At 52.6% G+C, this 25,099-nt stretch overlaps 1 protein-coding gene across 5 annotated transcripts in view; it reads right to left on the reverse strand.

Moving 5' to 3' along the window:
* PMFBP1 (polyamine modulated factor 1 binding protein 1) overlaps positions 1-25,099 on the reverse strand; it is a 129,748-nt gene that overhangs the window by 17,734 nt on the left and 86,915 nt on the right. For all 5 annotated transcript variants that reach the window (XM_074840072.1, XM_074840073.1, XM_074840076.1 and 2 more), the window contains one exon: positions 8,995-9,141. The gene's annotated coding sequence lies outside the window, so the exon portion shown is untranslated. The remainder of the gene's footprint in view (positions 1-8,994; positions 9,142-25,099) is intronic.

Genomic DNA, 25,099 nt, shown 5'->3' on the forward strand with positions numbered 1-25,099 from the left:
TGTCTGCAGTATGGTTTCTCATTGTCCCTTCAATATAAGAACCAGCAGCACCCCATAAATTAGCAGATAACAACTACAAAACAAAAATTAGTTCTTTTTTTTAATGTCATATGTTGTGTCAGACTGCTTTGCAGTCTGGTGGACTCCTGAAGTTTATATGCATTCAAAGAGAAATATTTTAATGGGAGAAAAAAATGCACTTACATTGGCTAAATACAAGACCCCACTTTTGCTCCTGAAGCCCTGGGGTGTGGGTCACTGGGGGCTGGCAGAGGACACTGGGCAGCACCGCGGTGTCTGTGCCCTCTTCTTACGCTGACCCAGAGAGCAGTTCTGGGCTCCTGGCAGAGAGGAGACTGAGCTAGACAGACTTCCAGCTGATCGCAGTTTTCTTTCCTTTACTGCTCTGGGCTCCTTTGCAAGGACTGATCCTGCCTGTCTCAATAGCAGCCAGGTCTCCTTTTTTAAGGAGTTGTATCCGAAAAGCCTAGCTTAAACATTTGCAGTGGTGGGCTAGTCACCCCACCTCTGCACTGCCATGTCAGGATGCAGGTGAGCCTTCCTAGACTCGTCCACTTTCAAACACCCCCACTGCTGGCAGCGGCGGAGCTGGTGGTAACGACAGCGGAAGCTCCCTGTCGCAGTCCCTCCTCGCGTGAGCTGCCAGGATGCCCAGCCAACAGTTGGCTATTGTGTCTGCTGGCCAGCTCTGCTGGCACTCCTCCCCTCCAGGCCTACAGATCACTATCAGCCCTTTCCCCGCTCTCCTGTACCTCTCCACACCAGCAACGCTTCTGACCTTCTCAGGGCTACATGGTCAGGTGAGGGAGTAGGGCAGAGCCCACTCAGCTGTCCCAGCCAGTGCGAGTCGTGCCACGCAGTTCCCACTGCGGAAAGGCAAGAGCCCAGCGCAGGGCTTAGAAATGAGCACTCGGCCACTGAAGGGCACTCGGCCATGTCACACACCGTGTGAGGCCAGTAGCGAGGAGGTGGGGAGCTGGAAGACATGGGCAGAGCTGTGGGGGCATACGCTGACGTGGGGCCCTGCACACACCCGGATGGCTCAGTTTGCTTAGCTGGGAGTCCCGAGGTGACTGTGGAGCTCTGCCTGCCGTCAGCAGGGTGAGCGTTGGCTCAGCCATGGCTCCAGTTGTCCTTCTCATCGCGCTCGTTGCTCCGAGTCTGCCCTCCAGCCCCCCACCCCCGGGCTCAGGAAGCTCTCATTTACATTCCAGCCAACTGGAAGAAGAGATACACAGCACGGGCAAAAGGAGACCCTGGCAGCCACTCCAGCTCCTGGGCCTGTGGCTCCTGCAAACTGTTAGGCCAAGTCCTGCTCCAGCAGCATTTGCTGCCCTGAGCTTTAACCTGCTTCTAACACTAGCAACTATCTGTAGCTTTCCAGAAGGCTGTGGGTTTACCAGATTTGTGCAAGTGTGCTACTCCTCCTTTGGTCACCTGGAGCAACCGGCATCTGTCAGGAGCTGGTACAAGAGCCTACAATAAGCTGTGGAGAGCAAGATAGATCACAGTGGCTTCCTGATGAGTGCAAAACTGCCCTGTTGTTTCTGCTGCACACAGTACTGTCACATTTCTCATCTTCATGTGGAAGTCAGCTGGGCAGCTGCCATTCCTGCAAGACAACTTCAAATGAATGAAATGAATGACTGTGTTTCGTGATTCCAAATACCACAGTGCAGACGCACTAGCCAGGTTCCAAGAATCAATCACCAAATTGGACCGTCTCCTTCTGGAGCAAGCTACCAGTGGAGAAACTGAGAACATTTTTTTTGTAGCTACACCAAAACTTCACAGTCGATTTTAAGCCTCTTAGACAGTAGAATACCGAATGCAAGTTCCCGCTGAGGGCTATCGACTTCAGTGTGTGCCAAGCTGCAGGGAACAGCCTGTGCCATGCCTGTGTGAGACAGAGTGCTCCCTGCACCTGTGGCGTCTCAGATCAGAGACCAGCTTCCTGGGATTTCCCGTCAGCATCCTCTGAGGTTGCCATCCAGCAGAAGGGATCTGTGCAGCACGAGGTGAAATGCACCAGGGAACAGCATCAGCTTCAAAACACACAAAGGAATTAGCACAGCCTGAGAACAGCCACACGCTGCCCTCCATGCAGGGGTGGAGATGTGCTGGCGATGGGGGAGGCAGCCCTGTGGCTGCCGCTGTCCCAGGTCAGGTGTGCTTGTGAGCACTCACCGTGTCAGTGATTGCACGTTCCTGCAGTGTAAATCCCAACCTGACTCCTTGCAGAGCATCTGCTCTCATGCTGCCATGGTGCTGGGGAATGTCTGCATGGTGGAGTGCAAGGATATACCTTAAATATTTGTCCTTCATTAAGAGCAGTGGTGTTCTGGTGCTGCGGGACCACACCGAGGCCCCAGCCCCCGTGTGCCAGAGCAGCAGGCAGCATTCCATGCTGCAGCCACGCTTCGGCAGCGCTGGTGACCGATGTCCCGTGCGTGCAGGGTCAGAGTAAGACACGTAACTGCTGGTTATGTGACCCACAGTGTCCCCAGCCTGCCCTGTGCTTGTGTTCCTTCTCACACCTCCCTTCTTCCACAGCCACTCCCCTGTGCCACAGTTCCATAGCAGCTCCCAATGTGTGGAATGGATGGGACACACTGTAGGTCTTCCTAAACCATCCAGATGGGTTCCCCTTTAGCCGAGCCCTTTCCTACAGCTCTCCCGACTACCAGCACAAGGAACACAAGCCAGAGAATCCCAGACGATCTCCGCCAGCACCGTGCAGCAGAGCTGCTCCGTGGGCAGTGTGGGCCGGCTGCCGGAGCTGCTTGGTGCTGGTCCTGTTGTCACCTCGAGCAGTATCTCTGCTTTGTCACATGCTTCCTATTCTGCTGCACGCAGATCTCTGCAGCGATCCAGCAGTCACAAATCCTTCATTTTTTTATCATGCAGTGATTCCACTACACCACTATTTTTGTATACCTTCCACTGCAAAAAAGAGGCCAGTACTGAGCTGCAATGCATGTTCAGCCAGCATTTCCCTTTCCTTTTTCTGTTAGATCATCCTGTTCAGTGGCAGAGCATGGTAATCAGCCAAATATCATATTAGAAGCATGGTTTTAACGAGGGTAGCTCTGCCCAGCCTGCTTCCACATGGCAACCAAGAACGCAGTGAGTGAAGAGAGCCCCTGCTCACATTTGGAAATGCTCCCCTATTTCTGGAGTTTGTTAGTACAGTATCAAAATTATAGACTACAACACTTTCCACTCATTTCTTTCATTCTGAATTAAAGACCATCTACTGAAGACTCTCACTTCAAAAAACAGCCAGGCACTTTCTAATATCAAGCAAAATGCCTGAAGAATAAATTGCTCCTATCAGAAATAAAGCATTTTAGTTCTGCCACAAGCAGAGAGATCTGTGTTTATAAGTCTCTCCAAAGGCAACTCCATCTTTCCTGCTTTCCTCTCATTTTCTTTTGATGCACAAAGCCTACATACTGCAGTGCCGTGATTGGATTCAGCTTTGGAGCAGTGTAATTGTAAATATTCATTGGAATCCAAGCTAGTTTTCCCAAGTCTCTCTTAAAGGCTCTGCAGCTATACAAACAGCCGTGGCTCTGCATTAGCCTCACAGCCTGGAGGCTGCCTATTTCTCCAAGCCCCAAAGACTGCTTCTTCAGAGGCCGCATGAAGAGAAATCAGCCTTGCAGACCATTTTAGTCAATGCTCTATTATTTTCTTTATTCCCTCTTTAACGTCTGTGTTGCAAAACTGGCTCTCAGACCCAGGTGCCTGGTGGGGGTCCCTGCCAGTGTCTACACAAATACCACAGTTCACCTTCCCTGGCAGTTCCCCCTGGCCATCGTGGCTGTGTGTCTGTCTGCTGGAGGTGCTGGGGTGTCTGTGTGAGCGGCTCCGTGTCCTGCTGTATGGTTTAGGGTATCTGGTACGTGCCTGTGGTGTTCCACTCTCCCACTGAGGACCAATAATCTGGATGGGTGCTGCTTAGCACTAACACAGCTGCTGCCCACTGTGAGGCTCTGTGGGTAGGCAACACTCTTCTCACTTAGAACTGCACCCCCGTGGGTCACCGAGAAAGCAGATGGATCAACCACTGCTACCCCGGCACTGCTGCCCCTCCAGCCAAAGATCCATGACCGCGCTCCAACAGCAGGAGGTAGTCAAAGGGCAGAGCTTCTGCAGCCATCGGGGAGCAGAGGTGAGACCCTTCCATCAGTCAGAGCCCGACCTCCACATTGCCTGGGCCAGCACAGCAAGGCTCCGGGGCATCGGGCTGACCTTACTCTGCAGGTGGTCTCTGACTGAGCCATGTCCTGCACAAGTTGTTTGCAAAGCAGCACACGTAAGAAGCTGCGTGCAGCTATTCTACTGAGAATGGAAATTGAATCCAAAAGTTCTGATAGCAAATCTACGCTCCCATCTCTGCCTCATCTACTCTTAAGCTTACCACCAACAGTGGAAGTGCAGGGCTTGGCCAAAGCCTGAGGCACAGCAGCACATGTCGTACAGATGGTGCTATCGGAGCCTTCATCACCCACTGACATCCTTCAGGCTCTGCTTGCTCTTTTCGGCATATGTTAAAGCACATGTTCTGGCTACTGGGTAGCCTGTGACCAGATAAGTAGGTAGTAAAAGGGGCAAAATCCATCTTTCTTTCCACATGCCAGTTCCGGGGTGCAGCTCCGCAAACAAGCACCTACCAGTTGTGGGTGAGGCAGGGCAGAGCGCGGGCGTGCTCCTGCAGGAGCAGCGCAGTGGCTGTCAGCCGCACAGTGCCACCCCTTGTCGCAGCGCTGCCGCCGCTGCTTCGGGCAGGGCCCCGGCACCGGGCCCCCGCCAGCTGCACCCAGGCCTCTGCTCACCCTGCGGAGCTTGCTTTACCCAGCAGCATCCTGGGCGCCTCCAGGCTCCTCTGGAAGGTGTGAAGGAGCACCAGGGAGTCAGCCCAGTGTGTTCAGGTGAGCGCTAAGGCTCGCTCCAGTGTGAGAGGTGAGGCAGGTCCACTTGTCCTTCCCGAGGGCTGGAAGGGAAGAGTCTCCAGCCACAGCACTTGGAACAGAGAACCCTGTTCCCCGAGAAGAGAGATGAAGGAATGTCACTGATGAGGAAGACACAAGAGGATGAATTTACATGGGCAAACGTTAGTGTGCAGGCCCTGGCAAGACCCTCCTGTGAGGAAGCCGGCAGGAGCAGGGCAGTGAGATGGAAGAACACTCCCACAGAGCCACACCGCTGCCCAGCACGGGACCACAGCCAGCACCACTGGAGACGTGGCACCACCTGGGGCACAAAGCTGGGACTAAGTCTTGCGGAGATCAGGTGAACCACAGTAGGACGCAAGCACACATCCGAGGCTCAAGTGCAGTCACTAGAAGGGGTAATCAGCCTGGGAAGTGGCACGCTGACACCAGGCGAACACTAGAGGAGACTGTGGTGGGGCTCTGAAGAAGGCAGACCTGGGATTCACGGTGTGAGCAAGGAGAGATTTAGGAAATGAGCAAGGCTGGCATGAACCTCAGGAGGCTGATGAAAGCCCACCTTCCAGTTCTAAGACAGGGGAACCTACAAGTGCCCTGTCTTTTGTTTTTGGTCCTTAAAGATCTCCTGTGATGCAGAATCCTCAGGCCCCTCTGGCAGTCTGCTCATGTGCTTTGTTCTCCTCCCCATTAGAAAACTGTTCCTGAATCTTTCTTGATGCAGGCTGTGCCCATTAGTTCTTGTGGTGCCTTCATGGACATGCAGAACAGATGGCTTTGTTCCTCTTTCCAGGAGTTCCTTACATGCGGCTAGTGGTGTGATTTTCCTCAGTCGTGCAGGAGGAGAAAAACACCCCAACAAAACAGCCAGATTAGAGACAACAAAAGAAAACCTGTCTGGTGGAACTCACTGCCACACCAAAAGACAGCAGCTATGAGCGCCCTGTGAGACCAGATAAAGTAATGAGGCCTTTATCAAGATAACACCTCCCAGAGTCAAAAGAGCTTTGTGGAGAGAAACACCCTGCTCCAGTAGATCTAGATCTCATTGTGGTAGCCACCAAACTGTCCTCTTTATTTCCTTTTCCACCACAGAGGCAGGCAGCTCAAGGCTAGCTGCCTTCAGGCCCTGGAAAAGGTCCAGCCTCCAGCTGAAGGGAATGACTGTGGAGACCATGTGGTCGTGGGCAGGGGCCGGATGGTGAGATGTGCCTGGTGGCCGAGTGGCAGAAGGAGCCAGTCCCTGGGGTCACTGTGGAAATCCACCCTCTCCTCGCCCCAACACAAGATGTCGCCTTTCGCCCCTGCAGCCTCCTGCCATGGCTCCTCCGGCAGTTCACAGGGGAGACTGCGTGCCAGTGGACGCTCCACCCTTTGCGAGGCTCCAGGACCTGACACCTGGCCTGGGATGCCAGCAGGGTCCCTGGCATGAGGACATACCGGTCCTTTTCCTGCACAGCCCTGGTGCAGAGGAGCCCTCCCGGCATGAGCTGGAAGCGCAGTCCTTCCCTCCCAGCTCCCTTCTCCAAAGCAGCGAGAGCGGTGTTCTTCAGAGCTCCTGCTATGATGATTTATCCAGGTCACGGTGAGGACAGCTGGCTAACTGAGGTTAACAGCTTTCTTGGTTTCATTTCAAAAAGACATTAGCATGGGGGCTGTATTAAACAACGATATGCCAAATTCTGATTCATTCGCCAGGAGAGCTCACGATCGGGTGGGGGACTCAGCTGACAGGCAGGGCCATGCTGCTAGCCTTTCCTTAAAGGGCAGGACCATAACTCATGCTCCCAGTGCTAAATTACACCTGACACTCCTTGCAGAGGGCTTCTGGTGTGTGCAGCCTGCTACAGGCATCCTGGGACTGTCAGCCGTGGGAGCCCAAAGCCCCCAGACCAGGAGGTTTATCAGCAACTGTGTCTGGCTCAAAAAAAACAAAAAAAGATTGGGGTCTGGAAGAAGGATGATGGAAAGGAAACACGACAAAGGTCTCTAAAGCCAGAAGCATCACAGGGAAGGTGACTAAGGAATGACTGTTCATGGTCTCCTCCAATGAAACAACAGGATTGTCAGGGGACAGATTAAAAATAAACAAAAGGAGGTGGCTCTGCATCCCATGCGTGGTTAAGCAGTGGAACTTGCTGCTACAAGACACTGCAGAAGACAGATAATATCTGAGTTACAAAAATAGTTTGACAAATTATAGATAAAAATTCCTCAAGGGCTCTTAAACACAAGGACTCTCGCCTGGGCTTGGGAAGCCCCTTCCCCCCAGAAGGTGGGCGAGCACCTTGGGGCAATAGCACAAGCATCCCCTGTTTTTTCCAGGGGAAAAGGGCTCTTTCCCAGGCATGGGCGTAAGCTGCTGCCAGACACAGAGCTAGGTGGAACACTGTTCTGACCCAGGATAGCGTTATATTTTTATGTAACAGGGCTTGATGTTCAGTACTTTAATTGGGAGTTTTGTAAGAGAAAGTTTAGAGCCGCGCTGTGTTATCTGCCACTTTCCCACCAAACCCAAGGAGCTCGGTTCAGCTGCACTCAGTGGAGGGTGGGGATGGGATGGGAGTGAGACAGTAACTGTGCGAAGGAACAGACCTGCGATTCTCATCCTGCCATGCTGGCCTTGCACAAATCAACACACGGTCCCCCCGTACGTACGCAGAACAAAACGCAGGCACGCGCCGACATGCTCGCGGGTCATTTGTCCTCCACCATTCACGTACGCAGACAAAGCTCACAAACTTCCCGCGACCGGCCTTCGCTAGTGAGCAACCGCAACACAGGCGGCTCAGCCCCCACACTGTGCTGTCTCCACACACAGAGAGAACAATGGCTGACTTGGCAGTAAACCGAACAGTATCTCATTTTCCTTCATATCATATGAATCATATTCATATATGATGCAATATAGATATTGTTCATATTCATATGAACATACTCATAATCACCAAATTAAGCGAAACAAAATGTTTCCACTTTGAATAATAAGTTCACCCTGCTGTCCAGCATGCTGGTACCCCTACTCCAGTATCGAGAGAGCCTGGTTTAGTCTTCCAGAACACTGAGAATATTTAACTATCAAGTTGTTAAAATAGGCATAATTTTTCTGGCTTATGGGGTGCTGAAAGAGATTAGAAGTGGGTACCATGGAGGAAAGACACAGGTTAAGCAAGTACTCCTGCAGTGTGCAGCAGCAGCAGCTGCACAGCTTCTCAGGATCAGCTCTTGCCTCTGTTTGCCCTCTGGACCTGAATGACAGCTCGTGGCCAAAATCTGCTCACGTCTGAGGGTGCCCACGCGGCCGTCAGACAGCAGTGCTGTGGCGGCGGGGACGGGGGAGCAGGATGGTCTCCCAAGCCAGATTCATGAGCAGAAGGAATACACGGTCTGAGCAAAGGGTCTGGCCCCCGGCAGCTTCCGAGACAGAGGGGCTGGAGGAGAGGAGCTGTGGCGGGGCAGGGGCAAATGGCCGGCGCAGAGAGGAGTGGCACCACGCTGCCCAGCAGGCCTCCCCGCAGCTCCGCAGGGCCATGGGGGCGCTCCCGCCCTCATTGTCTGCGTGTCCCGGAGCAAACCCAGGATTTCCTCCACAGCAGCACAGCGGAACAGATTGGAACGAGCCTTGTCTCCCGGGTTGCGACACATCATCATTCCCACCAGCCCGGGCAGCGCTGTCCTGGGAGGCACCGTCTCTGCCGGCCACCCTGGTCCCTTCTCTGGGAGCAGGTCAGCAGCGGGAGCAACGCCCAAGCCCATCTGTGCCCTACAGCAGTCACACCCTCACATCGAGTGCAAACCCAGCACCGATTTACAGTCAGCAGAGCTGTAGCTGTCTCCCCGGATCCCTGGACCTTCCCCTCCTCACTGGGAGTTGACAGACTCCACTTTCGCATCTTTAGCCTTTCCTTACGCTGCCATGTAAACGAGAACAGTAGATAATCACTACTGGTGTGAATGCATTAAATAACGCTCCCTTCCCAGCCTGGGCTGCCAAGCTAGAGCGGGCATCTCCTCCTACCTGCTTCTGAGCTTCCTCCTGCAGCTGGCGGCTGGCCCCCAGGTCCTGGCTGAGCTGCTGGATCCGACTGCATTTCTGCTCCAGTTATGCCTGCCTCTCCCTCTGCTTGGTCTGCAGTTGATAGATCCTCTGCTCTTGAGCATCCAGCTATTGACCCGCCCAGGGAAAGAAAGAAAAAATGGAAAAAAAAATCAATTAATACTAAACGGCTTAACAAAACCCCGAACAGCACAGGCCTGATGCTGCTGGGGGTGGGGATTGTCGGGAGGAGACACCCCCCCGCACACATTAGCTGCAAAAACCTGATGTTCTGGGGACAGGAAGCCAATATGGTAGTTGTGAGCTGACACGCGCACCCGCGGCAGCAGTGATATGTCCAACTCAGGGAAGGCAGAGACTCTGCCACGCTGGGGTATACCTGCCTCCTCTGCTCACCGAGGGGGTGTCAGACAGGCTGGGTGAGGGAAGCAAAAGCAGCTGAGCAAACCCAAAGTTATTCTAACTAATAACTAAATAACCAGCCCTGATTCGGCTGTGTGCTGGGACCCCTTTGGGCATTTCCCCTGTGCCCGCCGCCCCCAGCGTGACGGGGAAGGGGAGCTCCATACCCTGCAGCTTGTTTTTCACCCCTCTCGTCCTGCCTGAGCAGGAGTGGGCTTTGAGGGCCCAGCACTCTCACTTCTTGGTGTCCCAGCTGCAAAGAGTTTACAGAGGGAGGGAGCAGGAAGGGATCATGAGTGTCAACCAAGGAGCAATTAGCATGACAAGACTGAAGTATCGATCTGCTGGAGCTCACAGTGCCGTGCAGGAGCCCCAGCCGCTGCCCCTGGTGCCTTTGTGACCAGCAGCTCAGGGACGCTGCTTGCCTTCTTCCGATGGGGAGAGGAGCCACAGCCAGTGGGTGCGACGGTGTGGGGCAAGGACAGAGGCTCTGCATGGCTCCTGCCCTCCTCGTGACAGGGAGGCAAGAGAAAACGCTGACCACGTAGCTCAAGAATCGGTCAGCAGGTGGCCAGGGGCTGTGCAATGCCTCGCCATAAGCACGGGCCTTACATGCAGTGAAGTGACCACGGCGGGTGAAAACAGCACACTGCTGTTACAGCTCAGGAGGGGCTGGAGGTGGCCCCGTTTCATGGGGAAAGGGGCACTCCAGGGCTTCCTGATAACAGTGAAGGGGTGACGAGCAGGGCACAGACGCTGCAGACATCTCGACGGATGAGAGCAATGCCTGTGCCGCTGCACAGAGGTGTGGCAACAAGGCAGAACATACAAAGAACAGCTTTCTAGAAGAGATCTAGTCTATTCTTCTCCCCTGTCAATAGGTCCCATATAGGTGATACATCTCTTCCTAGAAATGGGAAGAGCAGAGGCCCCGAGAGCCCGCAGGTGCTGAACTGCCCAGGGCTCCGTGCCCACACCTCTTGACCAGACCCGTTGCCCTGCCCTGTCCCTCTCCTCACCCCCACAGGCAGCCCCGCTGCGGGGCACCGACGTGGCTCCCTGCTCTTGAAGGACCCGATGGGCCCAATGCTGGGCAGGGAGGTATATCCCACCACCAGCTGCCCTCGGGCAGTGCTGTGCTGCCTGCGCAGGGTTCTCCTGGGAGTGACATATCCAGAGACCTCTCCCTCCCGGGGAGGTGTCTGTCTGTCCGGCTGGCAGTGCCCCCAGCCCCCCTGCAGATCTGCCGACCATGGCTGAGCCCTGTCAGCAGCACCGCGGATGTCCTGCAACACACGCAGCAACTGAGGGGCCTAATTAATGTTCACTAACTGTCTTACTAAACCTAGAGAGAATTTCGATATTAATTAAATGCTAACTGACTAGTAAAACATATTTACTGAAGACTGTCAGCCAGCTGTCAACATTCAATAAATACATTAATAATCAATTTGCATTTAATTAACATAAAATGACATTAATGTCTACATTAAAGAGGTATTGGAGACATTGTTAGGAGCACAGTAGCCTGCCTTCCTCCAAGCCGTATTCTGTATGCATGGAACACACTCAAACCCACAGTGAAAAAGGTTATTGCTGTCCAGCAAAACACCCACCAAGAGAAGAAAAAGAAAACGTTTAAATTCTGAGTGGACGTGAGCGCATGCATATGTGCTCACCCGCCTGTACATTCCACAGCAGGGCCCATGTGTGCCAAGTGCCGGATCCAGCAGCGAGCACCGCAGGCTCTGACGAGCAAAGGACGTATGTGCTCCGGTGTCAGGCAGAGCGCTGCCATCCTCTCGCTGCTGGCAGCAACCGCCCGCGCCCATCGCAATGTGAGCGTGGGCCGAACCCTGGAGACACTCTGAGATCCCCAGCTTTGCCTTGGCACAAATGTATCTGAGCCTTCCCAAGCCAGGAAGAATCCCCAGCACTCCCGTGTGGTGGTTTCTTCCCGTATTTGCCAGAGAACAGAACAAGCACCAGGGCACGGAGGACTTTTCATGCCCCACCCATTCAGCCTGGCACAGACAAGGCACTTTCTTCCCCCTCCCTCTCAGCAGTGTTGGGCTCTGAGCTGCCTGGAGCCAGAGCTGGGGACTGAGGTGCCACCTCCCTCTCACAGCCCCAGGCACGTTTCTGCAGCAGCCCTGGGCTGCCTGGGCCCACTTGTAGAGGCTGGATGAAGAGCCGGGAAAATTCCTGGCAATGGGGAAAGTGGCAAAGCCAGACATTGGCTGTGGCTGGAGTCTGGGGCACAGACCAGCTGGCTGCCAGGCAGAGGAGATGAAGAACAAAGAGGTGAAGTAGCGAAGCATCCAGGGAGTGCTTGTTCTCCCTCGCTGAGAGGGCAAGGGGCAGCAACATAAAATCCATTCAAGGGCTGGTCCCTGCACAGCTGGTCCCAGGACCCCCTGGCACCCGCCAGTTTGCTGGCTGAGGACACAGCGAACCCGACAGGGACCCACCGAACCGGAGGAGCCGCACAGGCGGGCGCAGAGGGCTGACAGGTGAACACCCTCCGACAGGCGCACAACACCCTCCGACAGGCGCACAACACCCTCCCTTCCCGCAGCCCCAGCACCCGCCAGTGGCACAGGGGGGGCAGGGGGGCAGCGGAGCCCCTGGCCACCACCGCCCACAGCCCAGGGGCTGCACCTCAGGGTGGCCGGGCCCCCTCTCTGCTCCCGGGGAGACGGAGGGGTGTGCAGGGCAGCGGATGGGCATCATCCGCCAGCACCAGGCTGGATAGCTTCTGCAGCCTGGGGCTCACGGAGCTTCGTCCACAGGGATAATCTGGGATGGGTGAGAGATGGGGGGAGCTGATGTGTCCTCCGCACGCAGGATAAAAACTCCCTCCCCCAGCTGCAAGGCAGGTGAGTGGGTTTTGGAGGCAGAATAATTCCAGGATCCTCAATGCAATGAGGCTCCCTACCAGCTCCCCAGCAACAGAAACGCCTGTGACCACAGGGATATCATACGGCTTCGTGGAGCAGCATCTGTCTTTGGGTCCGAGTGAACTGGGAGGACGTCTCCAGCTCAAAGCAGCGCTGCCTGTCTGGGCTCAGCATTCGGAGACAAGCCCACCTTGTCGCCACACAGACCCACGAAGCAATTTGCTTGCAGCAGGAAAGAAGGTGGCATGTTTAGGGTGAACATCCCCCACCCCCACCCCTTCTCCTCTCATTTAAGTGGAATCAATTGTGCCATTTCTGCTTTGCTTTTCAAAAGCAATTACTTTCATGTCATTTCTACAGACATTCACGGAGAGCGAGAGAGTGAGGGCTTGATTATCCCCCCTCCCATCCCCATCCTGTGGCTTCCGCAGTGGCGGTGAAGTATTAAATTAAATGAGGTGTCTATGGAGCGGCGATGGTTTCAGGTCAGAGGCGCTATGGAAAGCTGTATGCTGCACTGCTCCTGTATATGTAAATGGATATATTAAAACCACTGATGTCAACTTGCAGCACTCATCTCCTCTGCTCTCGGGTGATCAAAGCTGATTGCAGAGGCAATTACTGCAAAGGAAAAGAAAATCACGGCCTCCTGCTCATCCCTGAGCTACCGGAGTTTAATTGCTTAGTGTAGCTGAAGCTGCCTCTCCATCTCCCTGGTGTACACACACACACACGGGAGCAGCGCACGCCATGAAACACAGACAGGAATGGACATTTTTGGGGATGGGCAGTGAGAAGCACCCCAAGCAGGGGAAGACCACAACATGAAAAATAATTATGCTTAAAAATGAATTAAACCACTACAGCAGGCAGGGCTGTGTCTTAGCAAGCCGCTGGATAACACAGGGAGAAAATCAGGGCAGCATAATACATGGCCGTAAGACAGCCTCTCTCGTTCTCTCCTCTTTGGTCCTGGAGTCACAGTAAGACTTCTTCAGGCTGTTACCAGCTGTAGCTAATCAGGCTCCCAAATCCTTGTGACGTAGATAAGAATTGTGACCCCTGTTTTACATCTGAAATGACTTGAAAGAAAGGTAGCGGTGCCTGCCCTGAGAAGTCCCGACTCCCCGCCCTGTTCTTGCCTTTGTATTTCACATGCACTTCTGCTGGAGTACCAGCAATGCAGGGGACATTGCAATGTAAGCATGGCGCTCACCAACTCGCCATCGGCACGGTTTCAGAAGCCAGCCCGAGCTGTCCAGCTGCGCTGCTGGTGGTGCTGGGCAGACTTCAGCTGCGGGGTACGACTTCACCTGCTGGTTATTCAAATGGCTTCTCGGCGAAGTGCGGAGAGCTGGGTCAAGCCGGGTGCCCCCACCTACGCCATCCTACCTGCCTTCCTACTCCCGTTTCTCCCCAAGGCTGTGCACCGGCATCTGCTCAGACAGCAGTGCTGCGCTGGCACCCAGCCTCCCTGCGCGGGCACGCTGTGCTGGGACATGCTGGCCAACGCGGCGTGCTGGCTGACATGGGGTACTGGCCAACGTGGCGTGCTGGCTGCATGCATGGGCTCCCTGCTTGCACATCTGCATGTGGCCTGAAGCAGAGCTGTGCAACACATCAGACATAAGACCTGTCACAAGACCTGTCACTAAGGTGTTGTTATAAGGGGGCAAGGAGATCAATAAAGAAGATGGGGGTTTGACAAACAAAAGACCTACGTTTCCACCTGAGGCAGGAACACATTTTTGGAAGGAATACCTTCCGAGGAGCGTCAGCCATCCCCTTCACCCTGTGCCTAAGCCCGCGGGTGTGGGACCTGAGCAGTGTGAACACCTGAGCACCTGGTGCCTGCTCTGGGATTATGCCCAGCCGGCTGCTTGCGATCCCCCACTACTGCTAGAATGCTGGTGCAGACCAGTTCCTGACATTGTACTCTTATCTAATGGGACTCAAAGCAGGCCTAGAGATTGCCCAGGTAAACACCCAGCACCCCCTCAGCTGCCTTATGCCTGAGATGGGCGAGGCAAGGCTAGCAAAGGCCTGAGTCATGTAGCTGTTCTGGCAGCCCATAGGTCATGCACATGCGAGGACATTCTGGACTGTGATCACACACAAATCTCGCCCACATGCTGTGCCCACACCAGGGAACGGGAGAGGATTAGGACATGTCAGTAAGATCGTGTTAGGAAACACACGTTAGAACGCTGCCTCGTGCCGGAATAGGTGCTGAGAGCTGTGCTGCTGCTCTGGGAGCATTTGCAGAAGTGCTGTGCTGGCCACAAGGAGGTTTTCCGCACAGCTATACTGGATTAAATCGCTGCAGCACCTGATCAAACAGTAAGGCAGCACCTTAGGAGAAGTCTTGCTCTCTGCTCGGCCAACACGACGCTTCCTGGAGGACAACAGGAGAGCCAGTGGTTTTGGGGAGCCTGGCAGGCTGCTTGGAGGGAACAAGCTGCATGTGTAGGATGGAAAGCAACTGTCTTTTCTGCAGGAGAGGAGGAGACCTGGCTGGGAGGATCCTGCACAGGCTGAGACGCAGCCCCTCTGCCCAGGCCCTTCCCTCTTGCGGGCCATGGCGCAGGGCGCGGGGCAGCCAGAGGCCTGCGGCGGGTGCAAGGGCCATGTCTCAGAGCGGGACCTGCTGGCTGCTGCCCCAGAGAAGCCCGAGCGCAGGGTCTGGCCCCCATGGGCTGAAAGCACCTGGGAAACTGCAGCGGAGAGAGGTGCTGCCAGCAAAGCAGCATCAGTGTCCCGAGGGGTGTCCTGAGGGGAGGTCACAGTCAGCCTCGGGGCACCCGATGCTTCTCTGGGAGCTAATAAGCCGCTGGAAGCACCTCCACGGAAGCGGTGGCACCACACTCACACAGGGCAACAGGGACCCCAAGAATTTATTTTCTGCTGTAATCTAATTCTCTCAAATGGCTGCCGGCCTCCTTTCAGGCTCGGCTGGGCTGAGTGGCTCTCTCTGGAAGCTGTCCTCACCTGACGCCAGCGCAATGAATGACAGACCTGGAGAAAAACAAATGCTGCAATGCATGGCCAGAACAAAAACCAGCAGCAATTCCCTCTCAAAGGCAGATGAACAGAAACACCTAATGATGAGGACAGTTCTGCCATCCCATGACTGCATTTGGGAACCACGAGTCAGGCCCCCAAACAGCAAGTGTTTACAAAACTCTTAAGTGCTAAGTTACTTTTTCTTCTAAATTTTTGACCCTTGAGGGTTTTACTTTTGCACTTTTCTCCTGAAGCACTGGAAAGTGAAGTAGAATTTTTTTTAAACTGCAAACAAAGCCTGGGACTCTGTTCTTCCTGCTTGATTCTACAACTGGAACTTCAAAAAACCCACAGAAAATCATGAAACCTAGAAGTAAACCCTGTGATCTGCTCAGGCGGCAGGAACACTGGGAGCCTTCGGCAGCGCCTGTCCAGGGCCCTCCCTGCCCGCTGGGTGGGCTCTGCCATGCGTTCTCCTCCCTTCCTTGTGAATCTGTATTTTCAGCCCAAGGATGCAATTCTTTTTTTTTATGAGCCGCCTGTCTCTTTTTGTTTAGCTGAGAGTGCTCAGAGCCCTTCCCCCACCTCCTTTTCCACTACTGCTGCTGGTTTTATTCAATTCAACACTTGAGGGAACTGCAGATGAAATGTCTCTGAATCTAAATTGCCAGCGATAGATCTAACAGCCTTTTTCCCTCTCCCCCTCCCCAAACTCCCCTCAGACAGAATGCTTGAGCACATTGTCTCTGCCTCACTCGGTCTCAGCTGCAGAATACCAGCACCAGGACAGGAACCCAGCAGCGGGAGCACAAAGCTCACACAACCCTCTCCAGCACCAGCGCGCAGGCAGGAGCGTGCAGGCAGGAGCGTGCTGCCTGCCCCGGCAGGGACGGTGCTGGCACTGAAGAGGCCGATCACTGCCCAAAAGCGGCCCCAGTCTGACATCCCTGCACAGGCACGTTCCGTGCTGCTCATGGCCACCTATGCAGGGCACCACACTCACAACATACATGTTGCAGAGCACGGGCCCTCGTTACGCTCCTCTGAGTCTCCTGCGAACAGCCGGTGCCCTGAGCTAAGCCCACGCTGCTGCGGCCCGTTCCAGTGCTGCACGCAGAGAGCCGTGTCCGGGGGCAGCAGGCTGCCTGCACCGCTCATGCTTTGGTGAGGGGGCAGGAACGACACACTCCGGGCATGCCCAGAGCCCGAAGCATGTGAGCACATCCTCAGATTGGGGTGCAGGGCAGAGGAGAGCTTTCCCTGCACACTCCTGCAGCCTCCGGACTGACAGCGATGGCATTGCCTTAGGGCCCGAGGGAATCACAGGATCACAGAATCGTTTAGGTTGAAAAGACCCTTAAAATCAGCGAGTCCAACCCTTAACCCAACACTGCCAAGTCCACCACTAAACCATGTCCCTAAGCACCATGTCTACACATCTTTTAAATACTTCCAGGGATGGGGACTCAACCCTCCTCTGGACAGCCTGTTCCAGCCTTGACGAGCCTTTTGGTGAAGAAATTTTTCCTAAGATGCAATCTAAACCTCCTCTGGCACAACTTGCTTGAGGCTGTTTCCCCTGGTCCTGTCACTGTTACTTGGCAAGAAATGCTACATGATGGTGCCCTTGTCCCACTGCTGCCTGCCCCCACCAGGCTTCACCCACAGTCTCTGCAGTAATGAGCACGGCACGTGGGGTGGTGGAAATGGCATCAAGTTCTTTGCTAAGGGAGATCTGCACAACCCTCTGTTTCCATTTGAATGGCCTTTCATTTTGTCCAGTTCAGTGTTTGGTGATTGTTCATGCTGTCTGGAGAAGCTTTGATTAAATCTCCTAATTTTCAACTAAGCTTTTTCTTTCCATAGGGCAAACCCTTGACCTTAGAGCATAGAAAAGTGGTCAAAAGGAAAAATAACAAGGCAAAGAGGAAGGAGGGGTAAAAGCTGTGAGACACAGCAGAATTAGAAGCTTGAAAGGGTCACTACACATGGGAAGAGCCTCCTGCCAAGCAGCTCCCTCCGCAGAGCTCGGGTTCCCACTGTGCCTGGGACACTTGCCGGTGCGGCTCCACCACGCGAGGGGTCCACAACGCCCCTAAACTGCTCCTCAGCAGTGAGGGGGAGAGCTGGCCAGCGGTGGTTTCTGTCTCTTTGCAGGGACACAGAGGCACCCAGGTCTTCCACGGTCGTGCGTTACAGGCGGGGGCTGTGGGGCTCACACTGGCCGCGAGCGCTCAGCAGGGAGGGGCACACACAGGATGTTTCATCATGTCAAACCGTGCCAAGAAGACAGGGAGAGCAGCAAGGACTGGCAAGAGCAGTGAAAACTGGCGAGAGCAGCAGCCCTTTTCTTTGCAGGCAAGCACAGACCTGGGTACTGTGCCAGCCAGGGTTTGGCAGGCTCCCTTCTTGTCTTCATGACATCCACAGGGCTCTGCCTGGGGATATCTGACCTGTTCCCCAAGACCTGAAACTGGACTGGGTACAGAACTACAGTCACGCAAACACACGGATAAATGCCATCACCTTTGGTGCTGGGGAAATTAAATGTTTTTTGCCCTTTGGCTGAGGAGAAAAATATTAAAATGTAGACAGAATTTTATTGAAATGATAAATATTTCTTTCTGACTGTAGAGACAGAAACGTTAACTGTATGAGCTATGAAATACTTCACTAATCTCAAAAGCCTGGTAATCCTGAAACCTAAAGACAATAGCTTAAAAATGTCAATTTTGCAATTTCAATATTATTTTAAGAAAAAGACTAGTTGGTGTGTTTATTCCACAACCGGAAACGACACCCATTTCCACTCAGATATTAAAAAACTCAACTGACTTCTATCCTGCTCCCCAAGTCCTTCAGTCCTATCTGAAATTCATTCGTAATGCACAGATGGTCAGTATAAAAATCTCCCTCATAATGAAAGCATATGTTGAGAACAAAAGCAAATAAATAAGGGTATAAAAATAAACATACCAAGAGGCATCATGCTGACTGCATTATAGATTTTCCTATTTAATTAAAAGAAAATCTGCCTTTGGGTATCTGTCATGAGAACAGAGCCCTGCTGTGGAACCCGCGGCCCATCTAGGGTCTGTAGCAGAGCCGGTTGCTGCTGCACCCATGCTCCCAGATGGATCTGGGACCATCTGACCGGTCCCAGCGCTGCCATCGCGGCGCCGGCTGAGGAGGGGCCGCGGCGCCTGGCACCGGCTGCACGTCGCTGGGGCTCCACGAGTGGCACGTGCCGCAGTGGGCTCCGGGGCAGAAGCAGTGTCCTGGACACCGGTGGCGAGGTGCAGGAGCCAGTGGAGGGGCCGCTGCGAGCACAGCCCTGCCAGCCCAGCACTGTTCTCCCGGACGGGGAAACCGAGGCCCAGAAAGGTTTCAGAGACTCACATGACACCACACTGGGATGCGGCATAGCCTTGTACAATGGCTGGCTCCTGTCCCGGAGGGGTGCGTGACACTGCATCGTCCTGTCGCCAAACCTGTTGTTCCTCCCCCTCGTTGCCTTCCCCTCGTAACCCTGCTCCCATAACACTCTTCTCCTGGACAGGCTTCGGAGAGTCGGCAGCTTTTACCAAGCTTCAGAGGGAAAGAGCCAACAAAAGCGTTAGCAGTGCCTGGGACAGCAAACATCCCTCCCTTGCCGGGAAAGGCTGGGACATGCACAGGGACCATTGCACCGAGAGGAGAGGAGGTTTGTGGAGGGCAGTGGCAGCAGGAACCAGATTCAGCAGAATGAATCCGAGTGTACAGGATAAGGCGGGAGGAAGCGAGCGCACGAAGAAACACATTTCACTCTGCTGTTACCTATAAAGCTCTTTGTAGATCTCTCTCCCATAAATTAGCAATTCATAGTATTAAATGTTGTGTAATTAAATTGTCAGAAGTGTCTGCAGTAGATTGAATTGAGAGATAGGGAAAAACAGGGGATAACCCTCCATCCCCAGGTACATCTGCAAGAGCAGCACAGCTGCCAGCAGCCATGTGCTGCCTGGCCCACGGCTCGCCCCTTGGCATGTCGGCCTGACGATGAGTCAGCCCAGTACAGATTTCCACAGAAATCTGGCTCGCTACATGAAATGAAAGCTCACTCTTCACAGGAGATTTTCTGCAGTAGGGCTGCCATGGATCCAGGCACTTTTACACCTGTCACGAGGAATAATCAGACAGCCCTGCTTGGTGTGAAGTGCTGGAAAGGGAACTGCTGGGGAGACACTGCGTGTGTGAAAAGGAGTGGAAAAAGGATCATAAGGCAATGTCTGAATACCAGCAAGACCCAATCCCTCTGGCAGATCTCTGAATTCCCTCCTCAATGGAAAATCCAAGGTTTTGTGATGAAACAAGAAATCTCCATGCAGGCAGCTCAGAATATGTAAATCTTCTGTGCCCAACATTCCGGCATCCTGACTCACGCTATGAAGGGTGTAGACATGCTCCTCCCACCACTCATCTCCTCTTACTGCAGCATCCCTCATCTCCAGCCAGCATATCAGGTGATGACACAGGGAACACGGGTTACTGGGCACACTCTGAAGTGACAGGCACAGTGTCTGAATTTCAGAAGCGGGGGATCTCTGCAGCTCCCATAAGCATCAGGTGGGTTTACAAAACCCTGGATGCTGAGGAAGGGGAAGCAGAAGCTGTAAAACGATGACACTCTTCATTGACATGCGTGTGCACTCTCATGTGAGTGAGGGAAGCCCAGAAAAGGAAGATGAAAGACAGGCTGTGTACGAAGAGGAACACAGTGAGTCAGGACAGTAACTGCCTGACATGGAGGTGCTGCTCCTGGGACTGTGCTGTGGTCTCCAGCTAGCACTTCTGCACTTGACTCACTACCTCAGGGACCTTTAAGGAGTTCTTATGATGAAGACTCAACCGAACAAGACCCTGAGCAACCTTATCTAACTTTGAGGTTAGTCCTGCTTTGAGCAGGAGGTTGGACTGCAGACCTCCCGAAGTCCTTTCCAACCTCTAGTATTCTGTGGTTTTCCGATTCTAATTCTTAATTCATGCTAAATAATACAACTGAATGGGTTTAATGAAGACTTGGTATAATGCCTCGTGTGACTGAAATATTAACACAGCAAGGGCCAGTTCCTCTGAAGAATGCTGTTAACTGCACCAGTTCAAGACACTGTGCAAAAGAGGTGCTATGAGTGTACTGTGAAATGAACTCAGCTAAACCATCAGCTCCATGGTGACTACAAACACAAACAGGAAACAATCAGACAAATATGAAAGCAGGAGCAAGTAGAGGGAAAAAATAGGAAAACACAACATGAGGTGCAACCAACAAGGGAAACCAAAAGTGGCACGTATGCATTTGCTGGAAAGACTAAGAAGAGAGTTGGCTCGCTCCTGCACAGAACAGTACAGTTATTGACATATGACACTAAGAAGACCAGTCTTTTGTAGCATCTTGCTCCCGTCTCATCTAAAAGGTTAACAGCAAAATGATGGCTATCAGTTAATACTATGGATTTCAGACTCAGGCAGGTATGGCGGGCAGTTAAAAGTCTGGTATGTTCAACCTATCTGGGTCTAAGGAATCCCAGTGTAGGGTATGTGAAGAATTGATTGAAGCAGTTTAAGAGCATTTAAGACCCCATGAACTACTGGAAGACTGACAAATGGCAAACAGAGTGTCTGCCTATAAAAAGGGGGTAGAGGAAAAAGAAGTCAGAGAGTTATAGGTCAGTAAGCTTAGTTCCTGTTTCTGGAAAACCAGTAATTAAACAATTTGTAAGCACCTGAAAGATAACAAGGAGATAGGTAGCAACCAACATGGATTTGTCAAGAACAAATCTTCTCTAATCTGTCTAAGTTCCTTCCACAAAAGTGTAAAAGGTAGATAGAAGAGACACAACAGGTGTCACATGTCTTGACTTTATATAAAGTTCCTGGTGCTTTCTCACATTGCCTTCTTGTAAGCAAGCTAAAGAAATGTGATCCAGGTAGAACTACTATTAGATAAGGTACGACTTGTTGAAGAGCCCCATCACATGATTCATTGTCAAAATGGAAGGATGTACCTAGAGCTTTTGAAGGGCTTGGTCTTTTTTGTGCTGGGGAACATTCATGGTGCAGGTGATGGAATAGAGAATGTTAGTTACACTTGCAAATGACACATTGAGGTGGAACTGCAAGATTATTGGAAGACAGGATTTAAAACCTCATAAACTGGAGAAATGAGCTGGGAGAATAAGGTGAAATTCAATAGAGATGAGTGCCAGGTCTACCCAGGCAGGAATCACTGCGGCACTTATCAACAGCTGCTAGGTAGGAGCTTATCGAGGTGGAGCTGGTACTACTGTGGGCCCATGCGAATGCAAGGCAGTGATACCACACTGTGTGAAAAGGGAAAATGCGGTATCGGGTGCGCGAACAGTTGCCTGCAAAGCAGATGAAGCCATCCGCATTCTTGATCCTGGTGTCCAATTCAGGGAACCGCACTTCAAAGGATTAGTGGAGTAGCTGGATAAATCCCAGAGGTGAACAGTGCGAATGAACTGAGGTCTGGAAACATGACCCCTAAGGGGGGAGTGAAGGAGTTCAAATGATTGGGCTTGAAGAAAGAACAACTGAAGGAATCAACTCTTCAAACAAATAAAAACACGAGTCCTGCAAACAGCAAGAATATAATCCCTTCCCCATGCCAGTGAGAGAAAGCACAAATATCGATGGCCCTAAATTACATTAGGTGAGAGATTAAGAAAAACTTTTTAGACTAAAGGACAGTTTGAACTGGCAGTCATTGTGTCATTGTCTCGGGCTGCAGATCTGTGAGGTCTCCATCCTCAGAAGCCTTTGAATCTAAAGCGTAGACCACAGCTGTCAGAATACCACACGTGAGGGTATGAGGATGGACAGGTAGCTCCTCACGTGCTCCTTTAGCCCCGCTCTTCTGTCACCCTGCAGCTGTGTGGGAGGAACTCGCTGTCTGCCGGGTACAGCCGAGGCAGCTGCTGAAACGTCTCACGCTCCCGACAGCGAAGTCCTGGTGAAAGAGGGCAGGAGCTCTCTTACAGGAAGGAAAACAGCTCATACTGCACTAACCTTGACTCTTGCAAGGACCTGAATGTCCAGCCACATCAAATGCCAAAGTGCAGAGCAAAGAGAGTCTCTTCCAACAGCTCAGCGGGTGTGTGAGCCAGAACGGGCCTGGTTTGTGCTATGGCAGACATGCAGATGATGTCACTAGTGCGACAGCATCACAAACTCAGAAATGTCTCTTCTAATTAAAGATACCATTTGAAAATGCTCAGGACAGTTTTTCAGGATTGCTGAGGATTCTTCTTCCATGAGAGCTTTCAGACTGCAAAGAGCAGCTACAGGATAGGAAACACAACTGCAGCTTTCCCTAAGCAGGGTGCTATGAGACACTACAATCACAGGTAGTATTTGCAATATACCCTTGTCTACTTTTTCTGCAAGCTCAGGGAACGCAGGCAACTGTTACTGCAAGCACAAAGCTAGTGTGCAGCAGTGGAAACTACAGCACAGGGACTAAGAGCTGGGCTTCTCACCTGGAGAGCAAGCTCCAGTACAACATCCAGAACACCAGAGAGCTCACTGGCTCCTAGCATTTCCTACTCTATTTCAGAAGGATTCCACAGGCTGTTGCAAGCCTGGCTGCCAGGATTATAGAAGTCATCTCAATCACAGATTTGCAAAAATTTAGATGTCTCATTTTTCAGTTGTTCTGCAGGCTTTTGCAGCTCGATGGGGACAGGAGATGTTTATCACTCAAGAAGACTAGGGAACCTGTCCAGCAGCGGGCTCCCAAGTTAGAGCAGAAGCTTTAGGTTTTGCACAGAGAAAACTTCTCACCCTTTTTTAGATAAAAGTTTGGAAAAAGCAGTCAGCAGCAAACTGCTGCAAATCAGAAGGGAATGCGTAACTTTTTTGAGGTGGTCCTCACACATCAGTCAGTCTACCTGGGGCACAGAAATCAGGCAATGTGGGTTTATGAAATCTTTATATTTTACACTGGAATGCTGGCTCATTTCCCTTTCACCATAAGCAAAGACCTTAAAAATACAACTGCTTATGCCAAGGTCCTGGTGGCTACAGTAATGCTGCTGCCAAGCTCCAAGCCAGAATGATTTCTGCTGGAAGATCCCTGACACAAAACTCTACTCAGTTGCGAGGTGGCTAGGTGAAAAACATCAACGCCAAAGACCTCCATATACCAGCTGGTTTTCATATCTTTAGCGATGCCATAAGACAGTCCCGATGCACACCCCAACCTCCCCCAAAGCAGCTGTGAACTCTTGTCTGCTCCACTGACCCACTGTGTGGCTGCAGGCAAGTCATTCTGTAACCTCGTGCTGAGAAACTGAATAACAACAAGCAGGAACTTCACTGGAAAACCTTCAAGAAAATTCTTATCAATCTATCTTGAGATTTCCCGAGGAAACAAATTCCCCAGCTCTTCTCCAAGGAAACATTTGAGACGCAAATATGAGGAAAGTGGAAGATTTGATACACATGGCTGTATCATCCCTGCAACTCGTGGGAAGGCCTGTAAATTCAGGTTGATTGTGTTCACTGGAGACCAAGAACAGGCAGAAGGAAACACAGGTGAAGGCTGTTGAAGTTGGCACCAATACATTCGTGGTTTGCTCTAGGGACAACTGAGGCACACCTGGCAATACTGAGGACCGCACAGTATCTCGATGAAGAGATACACAGCATTTATAAACACTGCACGACAAACCAGTTCTGTGAACACGTTGCAGACGTGATGCAGAGCCCCACTTCACCCACTTCCATCGCTGTGGCTTTAGCAAGAAAACAAAACTCAGCTCAAGCCCCCTGGCCAGACTCGATGAGCTATCTCCCAGAAATCGCCCACCACATCCCAGACACTCCTGATTCTGCAACTCAGCAGAAGCGCTCATGAAAACAGCTCTTCTGTGAGGACAGGGTATCCCAAGGACATGCTACTACTCACTAAACTCTCCTTTGAACCCCTACCCCTGTACCCAAGAGAAATTACTGGTCTTGAGCGTGACTTGCTGCTGAGATAACGTGACTCAAGCTTAAGAGAGCAGATGGGACCTGCAGACTGTGAAAGCAGACCATAGGAACAAAGCTCCAGGGCAGCACAGTGCAGCGAAGGCAAGACACTGGTCTTACTGGGGCTAAAAACCACCCTGCCTCACACCCAGGGCAAGCAGAGGGCCGGGTGAGAGGGCCGGGCAGCGGCTGTGGCGGGGGCCCTGGCTGCCCCTGCAGCATGCAGGGCCGGCCACAGCCAGTGGTGCCACGTCCCGAGGAAGCGGCAGCCCCGTGGGCTCGGGGTCCCTGCCCTGCACCCTGGGCCGGGGTCTCTGCGGCCCAGTGCTGCCCGCCAGTGGTCTGCAGGCCAGCTCCTCAGAGCTGCGGGTGGCGGGGAGGCTCTGCGGCACGGGCTGCACCCCAGAACCTCGCCGGTCTGCGCTGACGGGGTGAGGCGAGATGAGAAAATATGACACAGATAAAAGGAGAAGCTAGGAGGAAAACCTTAACCTCACTCTGCGAATCATAACAGCTTTGTCAAAATAAAAGCCAGAACTAAATCCTGCCACTGCACACCTTCTCCCTGTGGACACCTTTCAAGCACAGACATTTTCTACCAGCTGCAAACCGCACACGTCAGGGAGAGGCTCCAGCGTCACATCTGCACAATAGCGGCTCTGTGCAAACGCCATGCCAGTAGTGGGAAATTTTCATGATGTAAAGCAGCAAGGTCACCCATGTGTCCA

This window comes from Strix aluco, chromosome 14 (assembly GCF_031877795.1).
Source record: "Strix aluco isolate bStrAlu1 chromosome 14, bStrAlu1.hap1, whole genome shotgun sequence".
Lineage (NCBI taxonomy): Eukaryota > Metazoa > Chordata > Aves > Strigiformes > Strigidae > Strix > Strix aluco.